This window comes from Clinocottus analis, unplaced genomic scaffold (genome assembly GCF_023055335.1).
Source record: "Clinocottus analis isolate CAN_PGR_092001 unplaced genomic scaffold, fCliAna1.0.p SCAF_9, whole genome shotgun sequence".
Taxonomy (NCBI): domain Eukaryota; kingdom Metazoa; phylum Chordata; class Actinopteri; order Perciformes; family Cottidae; genus Clinocottus; species Clinocottus analis.
In genome coordinates, this window is record NW_027176251.1 from 20,916,658 (window position 1) to 20,939,245 (window position 22,588).

A 22,588-nucleotide genomic window follows, 5' to 3' on the forward strand; every position below is an offset into this window, starting at 1 on the left:
TATAGATTTCTGAGAATTTCCCCTGAACTATAATACATACTATATACAGTGTTGCAGTGCTTGTGTTCAATGCAACTGCAAGTTAACCAAACGGAAATTGAATCCGACAGGCGAACCTTCTCTGAAGGTCCGCCAGGTGGCGGTAGAGTCCTATAAAGTTATTGTAGTGTAATTACGCTCGAGGTGGCAAGAGGAGAGGATAAATACAGAACTCTCACTCTGCTCTTTTATTTCGGATACCAGAAATGGATTTCACACATTGCTTCCAGGATGGAGAAGTAATACAAATGTCGATGTTTGTAAACAACCATTCCTGTCATGTTTTATTTTTTAAATGTGTATAATGTCAAACGGGTTGTGTTGTCTCACAGCGCATGCGTCGTGACAGACATTATTTTGCCGAGCCGGAAGATAAGCCCGTTTTCCTCTCACGCGTCACACATCTTCGCTTTATGATATCTTTGAGTCCCCAGCACTCTCCACTCTCTGACACTTGTTGGAGATACATGTGTTTCCCGAGTATCGCTCGCCAGTTTACCGACTTACCGGCAGATGAAGAAGAGGATACCGCCGGTGACATTGCTGACCTAAGGGGTACGTCTCCTGCTGCCGCGTTTGAAGCTCCCGGTGGCGGGTTTCCTCTCCGCGGACCCTCGTCTAGACTCCAGATAACGCGGCGTTACGTTGTGGTTTAACTCGCGAACGCGTAACGGTGCGCTCGTGCGTCCTGTACCTCGGGAACATGGAACGAGTCTAGCGCGCGACCTGTTCCCGAGCACCGCCCGGTGCTCCCGGTGGACACGCGGAGCACCGCCCGGTCCTCCCGGTGGACCGGGCGGTGCTCTGCAGTGACGCGTCCGGACCACCGTAGCCTGTAGCTCGCTATGCTAGTGGAGCTTAGTGCCGTGGCGCTGGGAGCCCTCTCCTCTCCTCGGCCTCGTGCGGATGCCACCGGGTGTCTGGTGGTCCGCGTGCGTTAGTGCGTGCCACGTTCGCCAACATGTCGCATTGTTGCGTTTCATGCGCTACAGAGTTGCGCAGGTTGCGCTGTGGACCGGATACAAAGTACAACAACAGAACCTGTTGAGCACGCGCTGTTTCCGGTGTCTCAGGCCCAGAGAGGCATTATTGTGTGTGTGTGTGTGTGTGTGTGTGTGTGTGTGTGTGTGTGTGTGTGTGTGTGTGTGTGTGTGTGTGTGTGTGTGTGTGTGTGTGTGTGTGTGTGTGTGTGTGTGTGTGTGTGTGTGTGTGTGATTGTTTCTCAGCACCACAGAGCCATGTGACCTGTCTGTACAGATTTGTCAGAATCCCAGTGGTGTACTGGTTGGATACCAGTTATATATATATCATGTTATCATGTTATGATATCATGTTATCACTTCAAGCAAGTAAACAATAATTAATTTTGCTGCAGACAATCAGGACCATGAACTCATGTCCATAACCACATGGAAGCTGAAGCTCAGTCTTGTGTAAATACACCTTTAGAGATTTTGGATATCAGATTTCATTCTGGTGTTTGTCCACCAGAGAGCAACTGTACAATACCCATCTTATTATGTAAGTCACAATTCTTAATAAAAAAAACAATATCTAAAGGATCCAGCTGGTGATATTGGATTCCTCTAAAATCCAGTATTGTTGGGCTGTTGTCCCTCTTACAGGCTGCATGAGGACGGCCTGACACCATGCAGGGGAAGCATGTTTCATGTGATTCTTCTGATCAGTGCTTTCATCATCAATTCATCTGCTACAATAAATTATCAATTAGTTTATTATCTGGCTTACAAAACGTTCATATATATATATATATATATATATATATATATATATATATATATATATATATATATATATATATACTTACATTCTGACACAGTTATTCACTTCACTAGGATGTGAGAAAAGAGGCACGATGTCTTCACTTTTGTCTTTTTCACTTGGAAAATATCTTGAAAATATCTTTGATGGTTTATTAATTTTCAAGTAATTGTTTGTAGTACTGTTGATGATTAATGTCAAACCAACCGTTAGATGGAGGTTCCAGTCAGTTTTGGTCTGCTGGGAATATTACTCCACCTCTCCTTTCTATTTCTATTTGTATGCTGGTGTATGGAGGAGACTGCCGACACCACCATGAGCTCAGTGTTGTGGTTCATCAGGCTTCAGTTATGTTTATCAATTTTCCTCGACAGTGTTTCATCTCGTGTCTGAGACGTTAAGAGCTCTGGTCACAGTGTTAAGGAGGTGTTTTTTGGTGGAGATCCATAACAAGAAGTCAGCGGATGGCTGATTTCTCTCCAGCTCGTCACATGCACAGGGAGCCAGATGAGCCCAACATCTGGGCCACGTCATCGGGCCGCGGCTTAATGCTGCATTTGGTCCAGTGGGGGCTGGATTATGATGGGAGTCCGTCCTGTGACGGTGACCTGTCCAGGATGTACCCTGTTCCACCGATGTCAGCCCCCCCCCCCCCTCCTCCGGATGGGATAAGCGGTTTCAGATAATGAACGGATGGATTATGATGGAGAAATAAAGCTTTTTTTTCTTTTTTTCAGTCTAGCTCGTTTGTCAAACCAAACAGTATTTTTTCGGGGAAGTGATGTGCATGTTTGATTGACTTACTTTCAAAAATGTGTAAGCCCACGGTGTCTTCTTGACAGACCCTCAGAGGGACGTCTCCTCTGTCAGCACACACACAACGCGCATGTTTAGCTCAACAAGTGCATTATTCAGTCAGCCCATCAGCTGGATGACCCTGCAGCCTGCTGGCAGCTGGCAGCTGTGTCATGTGAACTTCTGCACTCGTCTCCTGAGTGAAGCGACCGCGTCCTCTCTGTCCTGCATTATTATACACTAATACCCTGCTTATGGGTCAGAGCTCGCATCTCCTCATGCATTAGCTGCTGTGGCTGCATTAATAATGGATTAAGCATAAATGGCCATTCAAATTAATGCAAGTCCATTAATGTTGTGCAACACCCATGTTGGACATCATCATACGTCCATTCTCTCAGAACCGCCAAAGGTCTGACATTACGGCGATATTGGAGGGAATGATCATTTTGACATCTTCGCCTTCATTGAAAAATGAATTTAAATGATTCTGGTGTCATTTATTTATGTGCGGCGTCTGTTCTCAACAAAGTCTGTTGGCCAGGACGTCTCTGCAGCACCAACATGTACGATGTTACAGTTTGACACATTTCTCCTTCACAAAGATTCACCCTGCGATTCAGAAAAGAGGCGCATGGAGAGTTTTACACGAGTTGTTTTGTCAGACGATCAACACGTTCAGTGATGATGAGGATCCCTGTGAAGAATACGCCTGCAATTATTCTGCCAGCAGCACTCAATACCCCCAGCAAGCAAGGGAGTAGAGTAGTATGTAGAGAGTAGTATGTAGAGAGTAGTATGTAGAGAGTAGTATGTAGAGAGTAGTATGCAGTAGAGTAGTATCTAGAGAGTAGTATGTAGAGAGTAGTATCTAGAGAGTAGTATGTAGAGAGTAGTATGTAGAGAGTAGTATGTAGAGAGTAGTATGTAGAGAGTAGTATGCAGTAGAGTAGTATGTAGAGAGTAGTATCTAGAGAGTAGTATGTAGAGAGTAGTGAGTAGTATGTAGAGAGTAGTATGTAGTGAGTAGTATGTAGTGAGTAGTATGTAGTGAGTAGTATGTAGTGAGTAGTATGTAGTGAGTAGTATGTAGTGAGTAGTATGTAGTGAGTAGTACGTAGTGAGTAGTATCTAGAGAGTAGTACGTAGAGAGTAGTACGTAGAGAGTAGTACGTAGAGAGTAGTACGTAGAGAGTAGTACGTAGAGAGTAGTATCTAGAGAGTAGTATCTAGAGAGTAGTACGTAGAGAGTAGTACGTAGAGAGTAGTACGTAGAGAGTAGTATCTAGAGAGTAGTATCTAGAGAGTAGTATCTAGAGAGTAGTATGCAGTAGAGTAGTATGTAGAGAGTAGTATGTAGAGAGTAGTATGTAGAGAGTAGTATGTAGAGAGTAGTATGCAGTAGAGTAGTATGTAGAGAGTAGTGAGTAGTATGTAGAGAGTAGTATGTAGAGAGTAGTATGTAGTGAGTAGTATGTAGTGAGTAGTATGTAGTGAGTAGTATGTAGTGAGTAGTATGTAGTGAGTAGTATGTAGTGAGTAGTATCTAGAGAGTAGTACGTAGAGAGTAGTACGTAGAGAGTAGTACGTAGAGAGTAGTATGTAGAGAGTAGTATGCAGTAGAGTAGTATCTAGAGAGTAGTATGTAGAGAGTAGTATGCAGTAGAGTAGTATCTAGAGAGTAGTATGTAGTACAGTAGTATGTAGAGAGTAGTATGCAGTAGAGTAGTATCTAGAGAGTAGTATCTAGAGAGTAGTATGTAGAGAGTAGTATGTAGAGAGTAGTATGTAGAGAGTAGTATGCAGTAGAGTAGTATGTAGAGAGTAGTATGTAGAGAGTAGTATGTAGAGAGTAGTATGTAGAGAGTAGTATGCAGTAGAGTAGTATCTAGAGAGTAGTATGTAGAGAGTAGTATCTAGAGAGTAGTATGCAGTAGAGTAGTATGTAGAGAGTAGTACGTAGAGAGTAGTACGCAGAGAGTAGTACGTAGAGAGTAGTACGTAGAGAGTAGTAGGTAGAGAGTAGTATGTAGTACAGTAGTATGTAGAGAGTAGTATGTAGTACAGTAGTATGTAGAGAGTAGTATGTAGAGAGTAGTACGTAGAGAGTAGTACCTAGAGAGTAGTACGTAGAGAGTAGTACGTAGAGAGTAGTACGTAGAGAGTAGTACGTAGAGAGTAGTATCTAGAGAGTAGTATGTAGAGAGTAGTATGTAGAGAGTAGTACCTAGAGAGTAGTACCTAAAGAGTAGTACGTAGAGAGTAGTACGTAGAGAGTAGTACGTAGTGAGTAGTACGTAGTGTGTAGTAGAGTAGTATGCAGTGAGTAGTATGCAGTGAGTAGTATGCAGTGAGTAGTATGCAGTGAGTAGTATGCAGTAGAGTAGTATGCAGTAGAGTAGTATGTAGTGAGTAGTATGTAGTATGTAGTATGTAGTATGCAGTAGAGTAGTATGCAGTAGAGTAGTATGCAGTAGAGTAGTATGTAGTGAGTAGTATGTAGTATGCAGTAGAGTAGTATGCAGTAGAGTAGTATGCAGTAGAGTAGTATGCAGTGAGTAGTATGCAGTAGAGTAGTATGTAGTGAGTAGTATGTAGTATGCAGTAGAGTAGTATGCAGTAGAGTATGTAGTGAGTAGTATGTAGTATGCAGTAGAGTAGTATGCAGTAGAGTAGTATGCAGTGAGTAGTATGCAGTAGAGTAGTATGCAGTGAGTAGTATGCAGTAGAGTAGTATGCAGTAGAGTAGTATGCAGTAGAGTAGTATGTAGTAGAGTAGTATATTAGTACGTCGTAGAGTGTTTCCACATGGTTTACAGCTTCAGGAGTCGGTCGTCCACGACGACAGCGACAATGACACAAACATCAAAAGCGTTGCTTTTCCTGTAAATAACATCATTTTGTGACTCCATCTGTGCTTTTATGAATAACAGATCCCAAAAATCGCTGAGTCGCGCATGAGCAACGTAACAAGAATGTCTTATAATCTTACTTTACAAGTTTTCATAGCCTTTGAATATTGGAAATTGTGAAGTTATGAAAATCATTATTACATTGTAGCTGATTTTGAAGTCACTTTTCTCCAAAACTGTACAGTAAAATCTCAAGTCTATACACATGGACATAGCAGGGATCAGTATGAACAAGACTGCCTTGTACTTTTGGATATGCCGTTTGAATATGAATATGATTATTTCATATTGCATTTCTCTGAAGTTTCATGTTATGCCGTGTTCTCTTGGGTGCACATTCTGGAGACGTAGCCTCACGTGGCTTGTCGTTGAACAGCGAGCTAACTCTAGCTTACATAGTGACCACACGTCCTCTTTTTCCTGAACATGTCCTCTTTTCCAGACCTAAACAATGCGTCCTCCTCATTTTGCCTCGTTGGATATTAATGTTTCTCTGAGTCACTAACTAGTTATTACGCTCTTACAAGTTGTGAAACGGTATCTTACGTTCATCTTCTAGCTCTGTCTGTAGAGAGAGCTGTCATTGGTCGACCCATCCCAGGGTTGCTAGATGCACGATAATTATTCTCCAAAATCTTTTTTTTCTTCTTTTTTTTACATTCGAATATTAATTTTCATATTCGAAATTCGTTTTTTAACAACTATTCGAATATATATTTGAATATTCGTTGACAGCCCCAGTGTGCAGTGGCTCGTAGCTGCAGGTTCATGTTCAGAATAAGGAGTGCAGAAGCAGAGGTTATGTTGCTGGTCATTTGAATATCATTCCATTATCCAAACCACTTATCCTGTAGGAGGTCGTGGCATTTGAATGCCAGTGTGACTTAAATGTGGCCGTACAACTGAAGTTAAAATGTGTGTCTGTCTCTCATCAGGTGCAGTTAACTCTCAGGTCATCGGTGGAAAGAAGGGCGCCGTGAAGCCGACTCTCCACGCAGCGACCCGGCTGTCCGAGACCCTCCTCTGGGCTGCAGGCGTCCACACGCCCCACCTGGTGAGTCACAGAACTGCAACACGCTACCTGGTTGCTACGCCTGGAGATTATGCGTTTAGGGCGCGCGTTCATGCACGTGCATCTGTGTTTCTGTCCGCAGCTAATATTTGATTGGCCGACAGTTTGATCCCGTTATTGGCTGCCGACTCGGCAGTCTTCTGAACCAACAGGCCGGGCCGACACGCCTCGGTCCAGTTGCATCACAGATTAATTTTCCCATCAACTGATGCATATGATGGGGGCTCGAGGTTGTGGTGGAGAAAACGTCTGACATCAGTATGCAGAGGTGAAAACAGCTGCATACATTGGAGACGTCCCCAGAGCAGCGCCCATGTAAAAGATTGATTTCACCGCTGTGACTGATCTTAAATAGAGCAGCAGCGATCGCTTTGTGTCAACAACTACATTGATTGTGCCCATACTGTGCAAACCTAGCATGATACAGTGCGTTAGAGTGCTACACAAATACATGTGTTGTTTGTTCGTAAAAGCTTAGTCAACACTGTGGTCTCAGATTATGGGATGGAAAAGAGAGGAGACCTTTCTGACTGCCTCACTACTCGGTTCAAAAAGCTGGTTTACTTCATTTCAGGACTGGTTCCACTCGATTGTACAGTATAGGAATAGAAGTGTTGTGTATTACACTGAGCGACATGAGGCAGAACCTTTCAGTCTGTACAGCTCTCTCAGGGTTTAGTCAGTTTCCATGTTGGTGTGTCCCTTGGGCAAGGCAGTTGACTCTAAATCGCTACCCCGGGCTGTTCCTGCAGTGTGTGAAAGCTTAGTTAGAGTCCTGATGTGCAGTTGGCACTTTGCACTGTATAAAAACAATATAAGACTATAACTATATACAACTATAACTATATACTGTAGAACGGTTAGCCTCGTAGACCAGCTGTGTGTGTGTGTGTGTGTGTGTGTGTGTGTGTGTGTGTGTGTGTGTGTGTGTGTGTGAGTGTGTGTGTGTGTGTGTGTGTGTCCATGTGTATTCCAGCACCATGACACACAGGAGCTTTCACCTGAGCTCACACCTGCATAACTAAACATAAAGGTCACACATTTCAGAATGACTCATGATTCTACAATCAAATTATACAAAGTATAATTAACTACATGTGACTAAAATACAGCGAATTACAAAAACGTAAGTATATATATATACATAAATATATTATATGTATGTCAACTGATTCAAGAGTATTCCCAATAATCATCAAAATATGCTTAAATATGCTTAAATTGTCGTATGACATAGAGAACAGGTCTTTTGATTTTTTTCAACATCTTTTTAAGTGAAAGTCAAATAATGGCCCCACCGCATTAATTAAGGAGAGATTAAATAAACACATTTATTCCTCTATCTTGATGGAAAGCACCTTCACAGAAGGTTCTCCTGGCTCCTCTCTCCCTGTTTCACCGTCTCCTCACCTTCTTCTAAAGGACTGAAAAGTATCACCACCTGATGCTGAACTGAATATGGGTATAAAGTCTGAGTTGAGGCGTCAGCAGTGAGCAGCGTGAGGACAGCAGAACGTGGAGGAATTCAGCCGGGCCGACAGCGCGGCATCACTCCGGGTCGGTTGTTTGCTTTTCTTCGGCTCCTCTTCCTTATCAAGCAGGGACTCAGTGTGGGAAACGATGTCCACGCTCGTCCTTCAGTTTTCCCACGATGGACAGCACGAATTGTTGGCATTCCTCATCGAAACCAAGGACCCGGCCCCCTGCTCATTATAACAACGACCAACACATCACATTACGGCCAGATAGCATTCATTTGTTCATGTTGATGTCACACTTTGAGAGCGGAGCGGTTGAACCCAGGATGCCTCTTGCTAAAACTGTATTTCCATGATAGAAAAATAACCCTTTAATAATAAATATGGAGGCATGCCCGCATGAGGTGTTTGATGTTGCGTGGCTCAGCCATGAATTACTACCAATCCCCTTTTATACATTTGAAAATGATCATCTGTCCCCTCTTCTTTAAATCCAGATGTCTGTCTCCAGTCGCTCAGACATGGCAGTAAACACAGATTCAAGATGTCCTCTGAGAAACCAGGTGGTGACATCATGGTCACTGCCTTCAGGCCCTAACCACAGCATCGGTGCAGAAGTCGGTCCAGTTTTAGTTTAAAAAGGACATGTATGTATTACACTTGTAGTCAGGTTGTTTAGTCTCTTTAGTGGAGAGTAGTTTCCATGCCTCTGTGTTATGTTGTCCACTCTCTTGATCGAGATATCTCAGGAATTTGACACAAGCGTCCACCTGGAATCAAGGTTGAACTGATTAGAGTTTGGTGGATCAAAGGTCTCAAAACGCAGCGTTGGCCTTAACTCAGGAACTCACATGCTGCTTCTGACCATTGTAGACAAGTGTCTAAAAGGATGACATGATGAAGTGAACTGTAACTCTCAGAGTTCTACTTCATTTACTTTATTTGTCTTGAACAATAAACAGCGTATTGTTATGTAAGCTTCGTTATAAAGTCATGAGATGGAACATTTCTGATTAACCGGCCGTCCTACATGTCATTGTGCGGCTGCTACCTGGGTGAGCAGCTGCTGGTCTGAGGGAACAGAGGGGTTCGCTCCCCATGTGTCAGGTGAGTCACGGCCTGCAGTCCACACAGGACAGACTGAGGACATCTGGCCCTGTGATTGGTCCACTGCCTTCCTCTGACCTGTGAGTCACCACAGCCGTGCACTGCCAGCCTGTCTGGTGTGTTCGATCCTCACAGCGGCTGACATTAACTTAACCGAAGCCCCGTGCAGTCTGCAGCACGATGTCGTCCTCTCATCGGCAAAGAGTCAATACTCCTTTGTCTCCTCTCTCTTCATTGCCTTCAGTGGGAAACCTCTGAGTCTCCCTCTCAAACAAACAGAGTTGGATGTAATTCTGAATTGATAAAGCCTTTTTCTAATTATGTATAGGGCACCACAGGGAGAAGTGAAAGCCAGCCACTGAGTGAGTGCTGCACCAGTCTGTTTGTGTTTGTGTGACACAACAGATTACAGTCGTACCCTGTTGGCATGAACTCTCACAATGAAATGCCAATGGATTGTCTGGGCAGGTCGCGGCTCCTGGTAGCTCTACGGTTTCATGCAGACTGTAGAATCACAGCTCTGCTGTGAGGTTTTGATCCACGTTCACACAATCCTCTACTTCCAGTCACATTTCTTTTAAAGGACACTCTTGAGCTGGTATGTCTAGAGAGACACATTCCTCTGAGCCTCTCATTCATTTGTCAGCTGTACACACCAGCTGGTTGTTATTACGCTGTGTGTGTGTGTGTGTGTGTGTGTGTGTGTGTGTGTGTGTGTGTGTGTGTGTGTGTCTGGCATGACTTCCCTCAATGGAGGTCAGATAGAAAGACAAAGACCAACTGCAAGTGTCTAACAATCTGGAGATGGCCTTCAGGGCCTGAATGAAGTCCTGTTCACTCGTTAGTCTGTTTACAGCCACACAGTGAACATGAACCAGTGGAGGTTTTGAGCTGAACGCTCCAGTGTGTCTTTCGTTGTCACATTGTCAAGAATTGTTCAGACCCCCAGTACTTTATTTGATACTCTTGTCCTGCTGGGTACCGCAGCACTGAGGATGACCACGTGTCGAGTGTTTCTCTGTGGTTTGTGGTGTGAAGCGTCTCAACACTGAACTCTCAAATGAAACGCTTTCCACCACATCACACTGTCGTCATCAGCTCCATACTCTGATGACGACCGTTTCCCACCTAACCTGTTGTGTCCGTTTGCTCCGGTTAGTCCGGTACTTTTGGGCTGATCAACCCAACCCTGCAGACGCACAACCAAACCCACACCGCCTGAAGATCTTCAGGGTGCAACGCATCGTAAAACTCACGGTTCAGAGCGTACCACAGATCAGATTGGCACAAAAGAAGAAAAAAGGGAACCAATATAACTTCCAGAGAGCTTGTCGTGCGTTTCTGCCTCACACACTCATTTCTGCTTTTAATGATCCATATTGGCAGATACTGATTTTTTTTTTTCATGTTTCAAAATGTATTTTAATCTCTCTGAAGTCAGAAGATCAACAATTATAAATGTTATCCTTTTACTTTTTTTATAAAAACAAAATTTTAATGATTATGAAATATAAGATTGTATTTTTATTGATTCAAACAAATCCTGTCATTCGTAGTTAATAAATTGCTGGTCATAGTGTCATAATTAATCTCTAATATCTCAATCAACTGGATGTATTCAAGTGTTTCATCAAAAACTACATTGAACACATCATGGTCACATCATAATTGACCAATTCTCAATTTCAGTCTGAACACATCGTCATATAACTGAATGGAAGCTCTGTTTGTTAGCCGTTAGCGGCGCCGCTAACGGCACTAGCTCTCCTCCAGTCAACCATAACACACGTGTGTTGCTCTCATCGTAACATCATCAGGGATCTGCAAATGGAAAGCATGATCGCAGCCGTCCTGATGCATGTTTTTACTGACTCTCGTCCGATAGCGGTCCTCGTCACGGGTCGCCGACACCAGCAAACATAAATGTGCACATCAGAAGCATTTAAGTGCTGCTGTGCAATGCCGCGGTGCCTTTTGAAAGGAACAAAACTCCTCTTTCTGCAACAACACAAACACGAGCGAGCACTTGAGCAGGACGCGGCTCTTCAGGGGAAAACTGAGCCGCTCCAGCTAGAACCGTCCCTGTTTAGCAGATAAAGAGGCTGATAGCTTCCAGAAGATTGTGGACAGCAAGACGGAGCTGAAAGGAGAGGGAATGTTGGACGTCAAACACACGCACACAAGACAAGACTCTTGTTTAGAGGAAACTGTTTGTCTTCGTCATATCAGCTCATACGTCACCGTGGTGTTTACAGCTCGTTTCCACTGCCCCCAAAAGGCCCCAAAAACTGTTGTTGCAGGTTTAATGACGCACCGGACGAAGCAAATGCCTTTTATTTTGCTTTGTGAAATATATATATATATATATTTATATTTAACCCATACTTAAACAGGACCGGTGGGACAAAACAATCGTTTGTGAAATGGGATGCTGGTGTGATTTGGGAGCTCCGGTGTCCCGAAGACGCACTTTGAGGTAAAAGGTAATGATGTCGTTGTCAAATGCAAAAGGGATTGTCCTGTGTCTGCATCAGTGTGGAGCATCTCCCCAGTGGAGACCGTGAATGAACTGCCTTCATGGAAAGCAGCTGTGGCGTTTCACAGGATCTTCTCGCTCCCTGCTGACCTCTCTGCCTCCACATGTGGCTGTGAAGGTGGCGTTCACATGAAGAGATGATGTCAGCCATATATAGATGATGTCAGCCATGTAAAGCATATAACAGGGAACTTAAATGTAGTTGAGAACAAGACTTTGCAGGCCGAGCTCAGCTGGACCCTGAATGCAGCTGGTTGTGAACATCGTCTGCAGAAACATGAACATAAAACGTTCTGTTGTTTTTGACGTCTTTGTCATCAGCGTCATCAGTCTGAACCTTTCAGCCCTTTGGAGAGCGTGAGAGCGCCGAGTCGCGTAGAGGCCAAGAGCGGTACTGCAGACAGACAGAGATTTCAATTATAGCTGCAAAATATTGAAAAAAATACCTGAACTAGTTCATTTTTTGGAGCTGTGAACTTAGTTCACATTTTTTAATTAGGAACTATGAACTGAACTAGTTCATGTAGGTCCAGGAAGAAATCATTTAGACCTGAAAGGATTTAGGGAAAACACTAAAGAAAGACATTTGTGCTGGGGGGTGGTGATAATATGAAATACACCTTTTTTTATTCGACGTTCATGTTTTCGTTGTTCGATGAAAGAATAAAGTTCTACTCACAAAATGTCAAAAACTTAAAAAATGTCATTTTTAAAAGTTGTATTATCAATGTTTGCGTGCATGTCTGCTCATGACAAGATAAATACAGTTAAATTACCCCCAAATTTCCAGTTTATTCTTGTTAATTCCCATTGAAAGTTTCCAACTTTGAATATTCCTGGAATTTTGCAACCTTAACTGAGACTGAAGGAAACTGCTTGTTTTGCCTCTTGCTGACTAACTAAAGCAGCTGCTGAGTAGTTCACTGTCCTGAGAGATGCACCACAGGGGGGAGAAGCAACACAATGCACACATGTAGCGTGATTACAGGTATAAACACAATGATACGACACCTGTCGCACGACACGTGCACTATATGAGCAGTGAACACACAGAACTGAACATAAAGTGCATTTATATTCTTATTGTGTACCACTTTTTGACTCAAAAGCACTTTAGAGTTCATCGTGTTTCCTTCTTTCTCAAGCAGTTCATGTTTCATCAGAAGTGTGAAAGGTGTTTTCTCAGTGGCGAGCTCAACCCGCTGCAGGCGGATGGTCACGAGCAGGTTGAGCTTGGAGAGCTGAGACGCGTCGCTGAGCCTCGCTGACAGGTCGGGCTTCACGCCCGGCTGAGACGGCCTCTCCTCGCTGCGAGAGGGCCGAGTCGCCCGTCACAAGTGTGAAGAGCTGTGTGTGCATGTGACTTCAGAGGGGTTTAGAAAGCCTGTCGTTACGGATGAACCCCTGGGTGTCGTCATCATCCACCAGCGATTACAGCAGAGTAATAAGTGGCAGTAATTAATCAAGCAGATTGATATAATGCTGCTCTGCCTGTAGCTTTCTCTCAGAATTGCATAATTTATTGCTGCGACTTATCATCATTAAGTCAAGTTTTTTGCAGAGTACATTTTTAAAGACGAATAAAGATTTTATAAAATCCAGCAAGAAAAGCAGAATAGTTTGATTGTGAAGCCGGTGAGAGCTCTTTCTGAGCCGGGCTGATGTAACGGAGGTGGCTGCCTCCTCAGGAGCGAGAATAACTTCTTTAAAACCGCCAATCAATTCAGCAGAAGACCAGCTGGAGGTCTCACCTCTAGAGGTTGATGCCAAACACTGAACTTTGTCTGTTTGTTCTATTCAAGACACATTTATGATCATAATTGATACATTACATCCATGACGTTTTCTTTATTGCAGGTGAATACACACACACCATACTATATTTTCCCATTACAACACACACACACAGGAGCCGGGCCCACATTGTCTTTATGTAACGAGGAGAGGTAGGATGAAAGCTTCTCGGTAGCGACAGCTCCATGAGATGAGCGGTGCCGAGTGGGCTGCAGACCGTGATGGCCGGTCTGCTGCGAGGAGGTAGAGGGAAGGAGAGGAGGAGGGAGCGGGAAGGAGAGGAGGAGGCCACTTGTAGGAGTACACGCCACAGCAAGTATGGAGGGAAGACAACACGCTGCAGCCGCAACCCAGTTTCTAATTATTTATTTAGTGCAGCAGATGAGCGAATGCGCAAGCGAGCGTGTCTGGTCCGTACGCCCACACGGCCTGGGCTGCCGTCCCAGCAGATTAGCAACGCATTGTTACGTCTCTCTGTGTCGTTCTTTCTGCGCTTCAGCTTGTTTTAACACCGTTTCAGTCCACATCCTTTCCTCTCCGGCTCTGTGAGCCCCTCCGCTCTATTCCTGCGTGACACACCGGAGCATCTCGTGGTGTTGTTGCACAGCGTCGTGCAGATGGATCTCAAGTGTGAGCAGGTAGATGACTTCAAGGCAGGGACACGTCTATTCATACAGCCATATTTAAATTACATTTGAGATACATTACATTAGAGAATGGAAAATAAAAACAAGCCGAACTGGAATAATAATAAAAGTTTCAGTGTAGGAAGCTATTTTAATGAAAGTCTTTAACCTTTAAGTCTTTTTCAAAAAGACCTGCAGTTGTCTGTGAGTTGGTTCCAGTCTCATGGAGCGTAAACACGTTTGGCTCTGACAGGAAGCAGAGCTGGACCAGACCACCTGAGACGTAATGGAGCGGAAGATCAGAAATAAACCATTCGGTCTTTTTCTTGAACCAACAACAGGCGTGAAGACTCAAGAGCTGGAGCGACGTCATCGCCGTGAGGCTCAGCTGCTGCGGTGCGACGGTGTTTCAGGGAGAAGCCGTGGTCAGAGGCGTCTTTAGAGGACACATGAGACACAAGGCTTCAATCCTTCAGTCCTTAGAAGACAGTAGCTGACTTTGTTTTCATGTGTGTGTTGAACTTGAGTTCTGAGACGGTAGAACTTTGGTATCCAGAAGGATTTCCTTCCCTCCAGGACCCCACCAGGACCCGGCTCGCTCCGAGCTGTTTCACACTGCAGAGCCCTTTGACTTCCTTTCTGGCTCCGAACGCAGCGAGCTCAGACTTCTGAGTTTGACCCCGGCCCGAACAGGACCTGCTTGTGCACGTCCCCGATGCGCCGGGGAAACCCAACGCAGAGCTTTCATGAGTTCATAACGTCCTCTGAAGGCGCTCGTGGATTTCACGGAGGAAGAGATATACCTAATCTTTTTTTAAAAAGGTAAACAGATTGTGTCTCTGTGCTCGTTGCCAAAGCCTCGACGTTTATGAGACAGATCGATGGAGAGGAATCTGTCGTCTCCTCGCTCTCAATACTCAGAGATATCCGTGTGTATGCAGAGTCAGTGCCGGGTGGGAAGTGGTCATTTTATTTGTGGTAAAACATTTCTTTATTGATTTTCATGAAGTGCACCACCTGCTTCATTTCCATAAGCTTGTGGTCCGTGTGCTGCGGCGCAGTGAGAGCGACCGGGTTCATCCGTCGTGTGTCAGGAGGAAAACGAGTTTCTACGACTGCACACAGTCACATCTCCGGCTCCCTCGAGCCATGCGCATCCAAATGAGAAGAGTTTATGAAAATAACTTCCCTCATTACTGAAACACGAGTCATCGTGACATCATCACCTGGTTCAGCCCGGCGCTGCTGCTAATGACGCGTGAACCTGCTGGTCATTGGACACCGCTGTCTGATGTTTTGCATCAATGCACACACACACACACACACACACAGACACACACAGGTTTTCTGAGTTGTAGTGTTCTATGTTTCTACACCTGATTTAATCTGCTGCTTCTGACCAACCGAACACACGGAGCATGTTGCCATGGCATCGGGGAAAAGGCTGAAGTCGCCCCGTCGTCACATTTTGTTTAACTCCTTGAAAACTGTGGAACCATTTTGTCTCCAGACCTCCTTTTCCCAGTTTGAGTCGTCGTAGGAACCCCAAATTAATTCCAATACTTGTGTTTGTTGTATGTATTTGTTCAGCAAAGTCTTGGGAAAAATATGTATATCTGCAAAAAAAATACTTTTAAAAGATATTTTGATGGTAACTATGAACATCCAGCATGATATGAACCAGATTCACCAAAAATGCTTCAATAAGACACATTTTTGGAAAGATTAGGAGCTAAAGAATCAGAATCTGCAACAATAATCACAATAAAACAAAGTCTTGTCCTGTTAGGAAGCAGTTTCAGACAGAAAACTGTGTCGTTTGGTTCAAAAATGGAAAAAATCCGTATTTCATGCCAAAAGATTGTCTGAATGGGGCATGCTGGGACTTAAAATGGGCGCGGGAGGATTTTCGCGCACGGTTTCCAAAAGGTTAAACTCCAAACGCTCTCCTCTCTCTCCTCTCACTTACTCTCTACCCTGAGACTGAAACCATGTGTCTCCACAGGAGAGCCGACCGCTTCCTCTGACACGCTGTAAAGAAATGACATCATCATCTTCACAAAAAACAAAATGGAAGAAATTCAAGAGCCACACTGTCATGGTTTAAAGATCCTGCTCATAAAACCCTCATTAATATCACGTCCTTGTGAACAGTTTTAAGATGACGTAAAGCAAACGTTGGACTCCTTCGTGGGTTTTCCAGAGAAGTTGTTCTATTCTTAGTTCCCCTTTCGCTCGTTCCTCCTCCTCCTCGCGCTGCATCGACTAAGTTATTGAGTCATTTTCTAATTGAGCCAGAAGTGGCGTTCCATATACAGCCGTCAGACAGCACAACTTCTGGGTCAGCAGTGTGTGTGTAGGGTTTCATGAAGGGTGTGTGAAATGTGCTCAGAGGCCCGTGACGGTCCGTGTGGTGTCTGCACACATACAGTGTGTGTGTGTGTTTGAGAGAGGGAATACACACACTATTGCGCTCACTAATGGGACGATCAAGGTCTCACGAGCACAGGAAGTAAAACCGTTTCATCTGAAGGCATCAGTGCTTTGAGGGAAATGTTTTGACTGACTGTCATGCATATGACAAGCTTTTATCTCAGGCAGCAATGTCTCTCCCTCCTCAGTGTTTGGATGCAAGTTGCTGAAATCAATGCATATTTTGTCACTGAGAAGCCAAAAGAAAAATGTGCTCCTATGTCAGAAAACCTACAGAGAAGCTCCCTGACATAATCGGCCTGCACTAAAAGTGTTATCACATGAAGAAAATAAAGTGTGTGTGCAGAAGCTTCCCACTGAGGGACTATTCTGGGAAAGCCACCGCAGCATCAGCTCCTGGTGGGAGTTCTCGTCAGGGCTCTTCTGCCTCCGCGTTCAGGAGGACGTCTGCGCTGAAGTAACCCGAGTGGACAGAACAACTCATTAGCATCCAGCGGTCACACAAGTTGGGGCGTGGTTGCATCGGTGGAGTCGGATCAGCTCACGGTGTCAGGATGTAACGTCTGGAAGCTTAAATGTTGGCCGACATGATGCAACGTGCACGATGCAACATTGGGAGGAGTGTGTTAATGTGGAGCAGCTGGAGCAGGGGGTCAAACACACGGCCCGCGGGTCCAACCCGGGCCGCCGGATAACTGTTAACATTACAGAAAAAAAGAAGAAAAAGTAAACAGGAGCCGGGCTGACACACAGAGCTCTTCATGTTTCTAGTTTATTGTAGAAAGATCTTAAAATAGGGTTCATCATCCAAAACCTTCACCATGGATTTAAACATGGAGAACTGTTGTTTATGCGTTATTGTGCTGCGGTGTTACTGGTCTGGCCCACTTGAGATTAAAATGAGCAGCTAAACTAAAATGGGTTTGACACCCTGAGCTCGAGGCGTCCGACTGGAAATCATTTGAGTTTTGTTTTTAATTAAAGTGTAAAGTCATGTGAGGCGGTTCAAGGTAAAAGAAGGAAACAAGTCCTCTGTTCTTTTGAAGCATTTCTTACTTCACAGAAACAATAACTTGTGATTATATAACAGTGACGTAAACTTGCACGAGGGTTTCGGCCGTGTTGCCCATCCTTGTGTGGAGGGACGATATGTCGCAACAGTCCTTCCTGTATATTGTTATGTATGTTACAGGAAGTGAAAGCTTTAACCCGCTGGTGACAGCGTGGGGGAACGTGAAGGGCTCACCGGCGTCAGCGGCTTCATCCTCTGGGATCCACCAGATCACCTCCATCATTACGGTGCAGCCAGCTGTTAACTGGACAAAAAGTTTACCAAAGACCAACCCGTTATGCCAAAGGTCGTACTATTACTGGCATTTATATGCAGACAGGACAGACGGGGAAAAGAAATAGTCCCTTTTATAAATAGACAAAATGTTGTATGGTGGTGTTTCTTCTTTAACACAGGCTGTTGCTTTGTGCTGCTGGTCGTTGTTTGCTGGGGGAAGTGATGGAGGGCGACCTGAAGCAGCACAGGAAGGTGTGTCTGTCCTCAGACTCACTCTGTTCTCCGGCCGCCGACAGGAAAAAGCTTTCATGGAGAGACGAACGCGGCGTGCTCGCAAAGAGCAGGTCACGTAGCGCTGTGGGAACAGAAGAGCGTAATGAAGAGTAATTACTGTGAAATGAGTCAGCCGAGGTACAGAAAGAAGCCCAGCAATGAAGTGAAATCCTCCATTCTTGCAGAGGTGAACTATTGTGATTTTTGTCGGCCTTCATTCGCTCCACATCGTTCTATTCATGTCGTCTGTGTGATCCTGGAGCTTTATGAAAATACTCTTCCATTACGCTTGAATCTCCTCTCACTGGACACACAAAAGCCTTTTGAAATCCAGTTGCTGAATCTTTTCCCATCTTCATCTTCATCATCACTGACTCGCACACGCAGGAGTCTTTTACATGGAGTTCTGTATTCTCACCACGTCGCTAGATGACACATTTTTTATATATATATATATATATATATATATATATTTATATACGGTGTATTCATGTTGTCTAATGCAAGTAAAGCTCACATGTTGGATCTATTAGTCTGTTGTCTAGTTTCCAGAGACTGAGCTGTTTCAGCTGTTCTGTACTTTAGTTTGAAGTTTACAGACATTTGTTTTGGCCTAAAACAAGATTTGAGCTTTGCTTTTTTTCCAACTCTCTCCGTCTCCCTCCTCTGATCTAAATATAGAGGACTCAAGCACCACGCTTAATTCCAGTAATTCCTGGTTAATTGGGTCATTTCTCTGAAGGTACGGTGGCTGTGTTCCCCAGCCGGCTCAAGAAACTTCTCTCTTCTGGCGACTGCTGTTTCAGCCTCGCAAATCCTTGAACATGTTTAACTCTTTGAAGTATGCGTTTGATTGCTCGCAGGCTGAGTAAATCCATATTTTCTAATGTCCATCTGCCTTTGAACTCACATTTACAACATGAAGGTCTTGAACGCCTGATTCAGCGCATGCCTATTGTCTCCACGCGGCTCTACATGATGCGACGGATGAGCCGGTGGCTCGCAGCTAACCGTGCTAACGATGCTAACAGTGCAAGCGTACAAACAAGTGGCTTTGCTCGGGGGCAACCATGAGGTTGATGACAGCACGGTGTGAGGTGATGTCATCGTCGTGATCAAGTCTGATGTTGATCCTGCTTCCTGCCAGCCGGTGAAAGCCGGAAAATGATTTAAAGCCAGCGAGTTCTTTAAAGGACACACTCCTCTCTCTCCACGATGTCGGCGGGTCGAGCTGCAGCGTGACATCCCTGTTGTTGTTGTTGGTCTCTGTGTTGTTTCCCATGACTCTTGAGTTGAGCCAGAGGAAGCCTAATGGGATTACCACACAGTTCCCAGGCCCCCAGACCCCCCAAAACACAGGCCGACACACACACACACACACACACACACACACACACGCGCACACACTCATAAATCAGGGGCAAGTATGTGTGTGGGTCATTGTGTTACTAACATTAAAAGAGATAAATGGCTTGAACATCCTTTTGCTTTTTGATACACATGAGTTGTCAACCCCACACACACACACACACACACACACACACACACACACACACACACACACTCACTCAGTGTAAGGGGCAGCTGCAGTCTGTCCAGTTGAGAGGCCCACTTCGTAAAACAAGGGCCAACTTCAGCTCCGCCTCGACACTCACACTTCAGGTCACTCGCTTTCAGCCGAACCTTTGAACTTCCACGCGATGACGTCCATCTTGAAAAGAGGAACGTCCCTCAGTTTCATTCTGCGTCGATGAAACCGCGGTAACACACAGTTACCGCGGTTTCGCTTCCCTGGCCGCGTGGAAACGACTACGTTTCCATTTTAAGCCGCGTGTCTGTTTGCTGCGTTTCACGCCAGAGTTTCTAGAGCGGAGACGACGCTCTCCACTCGCTCAGGTGTCGGCGGAGATTTGTATTTATTTATTTAAATATTTTATTGCACAAACAGAACAAAAACAATACATAGACACAACATCAACGACAAAACAGAGAGATGCAGGCCAACAAGACATCATATATTTAGTGTGTGTAAGTATGCTGTTTGTCCATGAGAGAGAAGAAAGTGTGTGTGTGTGTTTGTTATTTAATAGTTGGGGGTAGATTTATTTGTATGCAAATATGCATGTACGTGGGTTTCAGCCTAAACACAAAAATGTGAGTATTAATAGACTGGGTGGTGTCATGTTTGTAAAAACAGTGAAGGACGACCAGATGGAGCCGTGTTGTGTGTTATTAATGACGGAGGAGCTTTGATTTTCCATTCAGACGTGTTGAATCATTAGGTTTTTACAGTGTGTGATGTGTATGTTATTCCTTAATGTCCAGTTCAAGAGGAGAGTTTTCTTGGCGGTAGTTAGCGCCACGAGGAGTGATTGGCGGTTAGTTTTGTTTAGCTTCATGGTTGTGATGTCTCCGAGCAGGAACAGTGAAGGGGATGAAGGGATGAGGCAGACAGGGACTCAGGTGTACTGGTCTGCAGTGCCAGGTGGCGTGAACGCAGCTATCCAGACTATCTAGAGTGCAATGTGGACAGATGTCTGATGTGAATCCCATTTTAAACATTTTGTGCCCAGTATAGTGAATTCTGTGAAGTATTTTATATTGTATTAGTTGTAAATTTTTATGTTTAGTCATGCAGTAGATGTTATTGCAGATTTGGATCCAGAAGTCAGCATCGGGAGTGATGGATAAATGTGAGTTTCATTTTGTTGACGGTATGGATGAGGTTTGTTCAGACTGTGAAATTATATTACATATTTTGGAGATTAACTTTTTCATGGAGGTGATATGAATTAATTGTGAAGTTGAGAGAGGTCATTCTAAATTAATGTCCTGAGTGTTAAGTTTGGATTGAATAGATGATTTGATCTGCAGATATTCCAGAAGTGATTGTTCCCGATGCCATAAGGTGGGGATGGAGTATAGGAGTAAAGTTTGAAGGTGCAAAAGTGATGTTTGTGATTTTGTGGACTTTCCACCAGGCGGTCAGAGTTTCTGCTGTTGTTAGTGTTTTGAAGCAAAGATGGCTGAGAAAAGGGAGGTCTGAAATCTGAATGTCCTGTTCTATATCTAACCACGTGTGATCTGATTGGTCGGGGTGAATCCATTTAATAATATATTGAAGTTGATTTGCTAGTGAATAGTGGAAGAAATGAGGGGCTTCAAGACCTCCTTGTGTTTTGTTTTTTTGTAAAGTTGCCAGTTTAATTCTTTGTTTTTATTTTTCCAGTAGAATTGTGTGATGATTGAGTCAAGAGATTTAAACCAGGAGTGGATGGGATCATTGTGATTAGGTAACTTATTTTAGGAAGTATTGTCATTTTAACTGGAGCTACTCTGCCCATAAGTGAAAGTGGTTCATCCATCGGAGGAGCTCGTCAGTTATTGTTTTCAGTAGCGGAGTGAAGTTGAGTGAGAACAGCTCTGACAGCCTGGGGGAAATATTTATTCCTAAATAAGTGATGACACCGGTGCAAAAAGGGATAGGAGGTGCTGCCCCATCCCAACTGTTATACTCTGGTGGGAGGATGGATGATTTCTTCCTGTTGATAGTGTAGTCAGAGATATTTGAGAATGATTCAATTACTTTGATAGTTTCCTGTAATGATGAGTGTGGGTTTTGTAGGAAGAGCAATATATCGTCTGCATAGAGGCTAATCTTGTGATTGGTGTTCTGACTATTCTGACAAATCTTGGTGGAGATTGAGACATAAACTCATGTTTACAATGTTTACTGATGGAATACACCAAGAGAGAAGTAGAGTCACTTGTTTCCAGTCGTGTTGCTGGACTTTCGTCGTAAAAACATCTCACAAAAAGAAGAACGAGTAGCTTTTACGTGAGATCTCATACGTATGAGGAAAAGTCTTCTTTTGACTGGTTCCTTCAGTTTTCCCTGTCAGCTGCTGCTCGTTGCTGTCGCAGTAGAAACATTTTCACTCTGAACGTTGTTCGTGGTTACGTTCACACATTGTGTGTGACGTTTCCTCTGAAGCTATAAACCCTTATAAATATAAATATGTTGCTTCCATTCAGAAAACATCTCTTGTGATTAGAAGACGGATGAAAGCAAATCATGACTGAGAATAAAACCCAGCCAGACACATTTGAAGTGTGTTTTGTTGTCTTGGTGCCTCTGGAAGCTCAACATGACGACGCACTCGCTGCTCAGAGTCCTACGTCTCAGGGTGACGCGGCAGCACGTCCAGAAACGCACAAAAATAAGAGTTTGATTGTGACATTTCGTATCTAGACAAACAACTTCCTGCCGTGTGTGTGTGTGTGTGTGTGTGTGTGCATACAGAGGACAGAGTGTGACTCATAGGGGAGGTGGTGGTGATGTGTCTCCCAACCTGCTGCTTTCTGATGAGAGAGACCGACACAGTGGGCTCTGGTTAATCCTCTCCCGGCATCCAGCCGGCCGTCCGCCATTAAAGAAGAATAGATGGCACCG

General features: G+C 44.3%; 1 protein-coding gene across 1 annotated transcript in view; it reads left to right on the forward strand.

Annotated features, from left to right (window-relative positions):
* The first annotated feature begins 465 nt into the window (after positions 1 to 465).
* Positions 466 to 22,588, forward strand: part of ncalda (neurocalcin delta a) — a 58,164-nt gene continuing 36,041 nt past the window's right edge. Inside the window, exons 1-2 of the mRNA XM_068569754.1 lie at positions 466 to 594; positions 6,464 to 6,582. The gene's annotated coding sequence lies outside the window, so the exon portion shown is untranslated. The remainder of the gene's footprint in view (positions 595 to 6,463; positions 6,583 to 22,588) is intronic.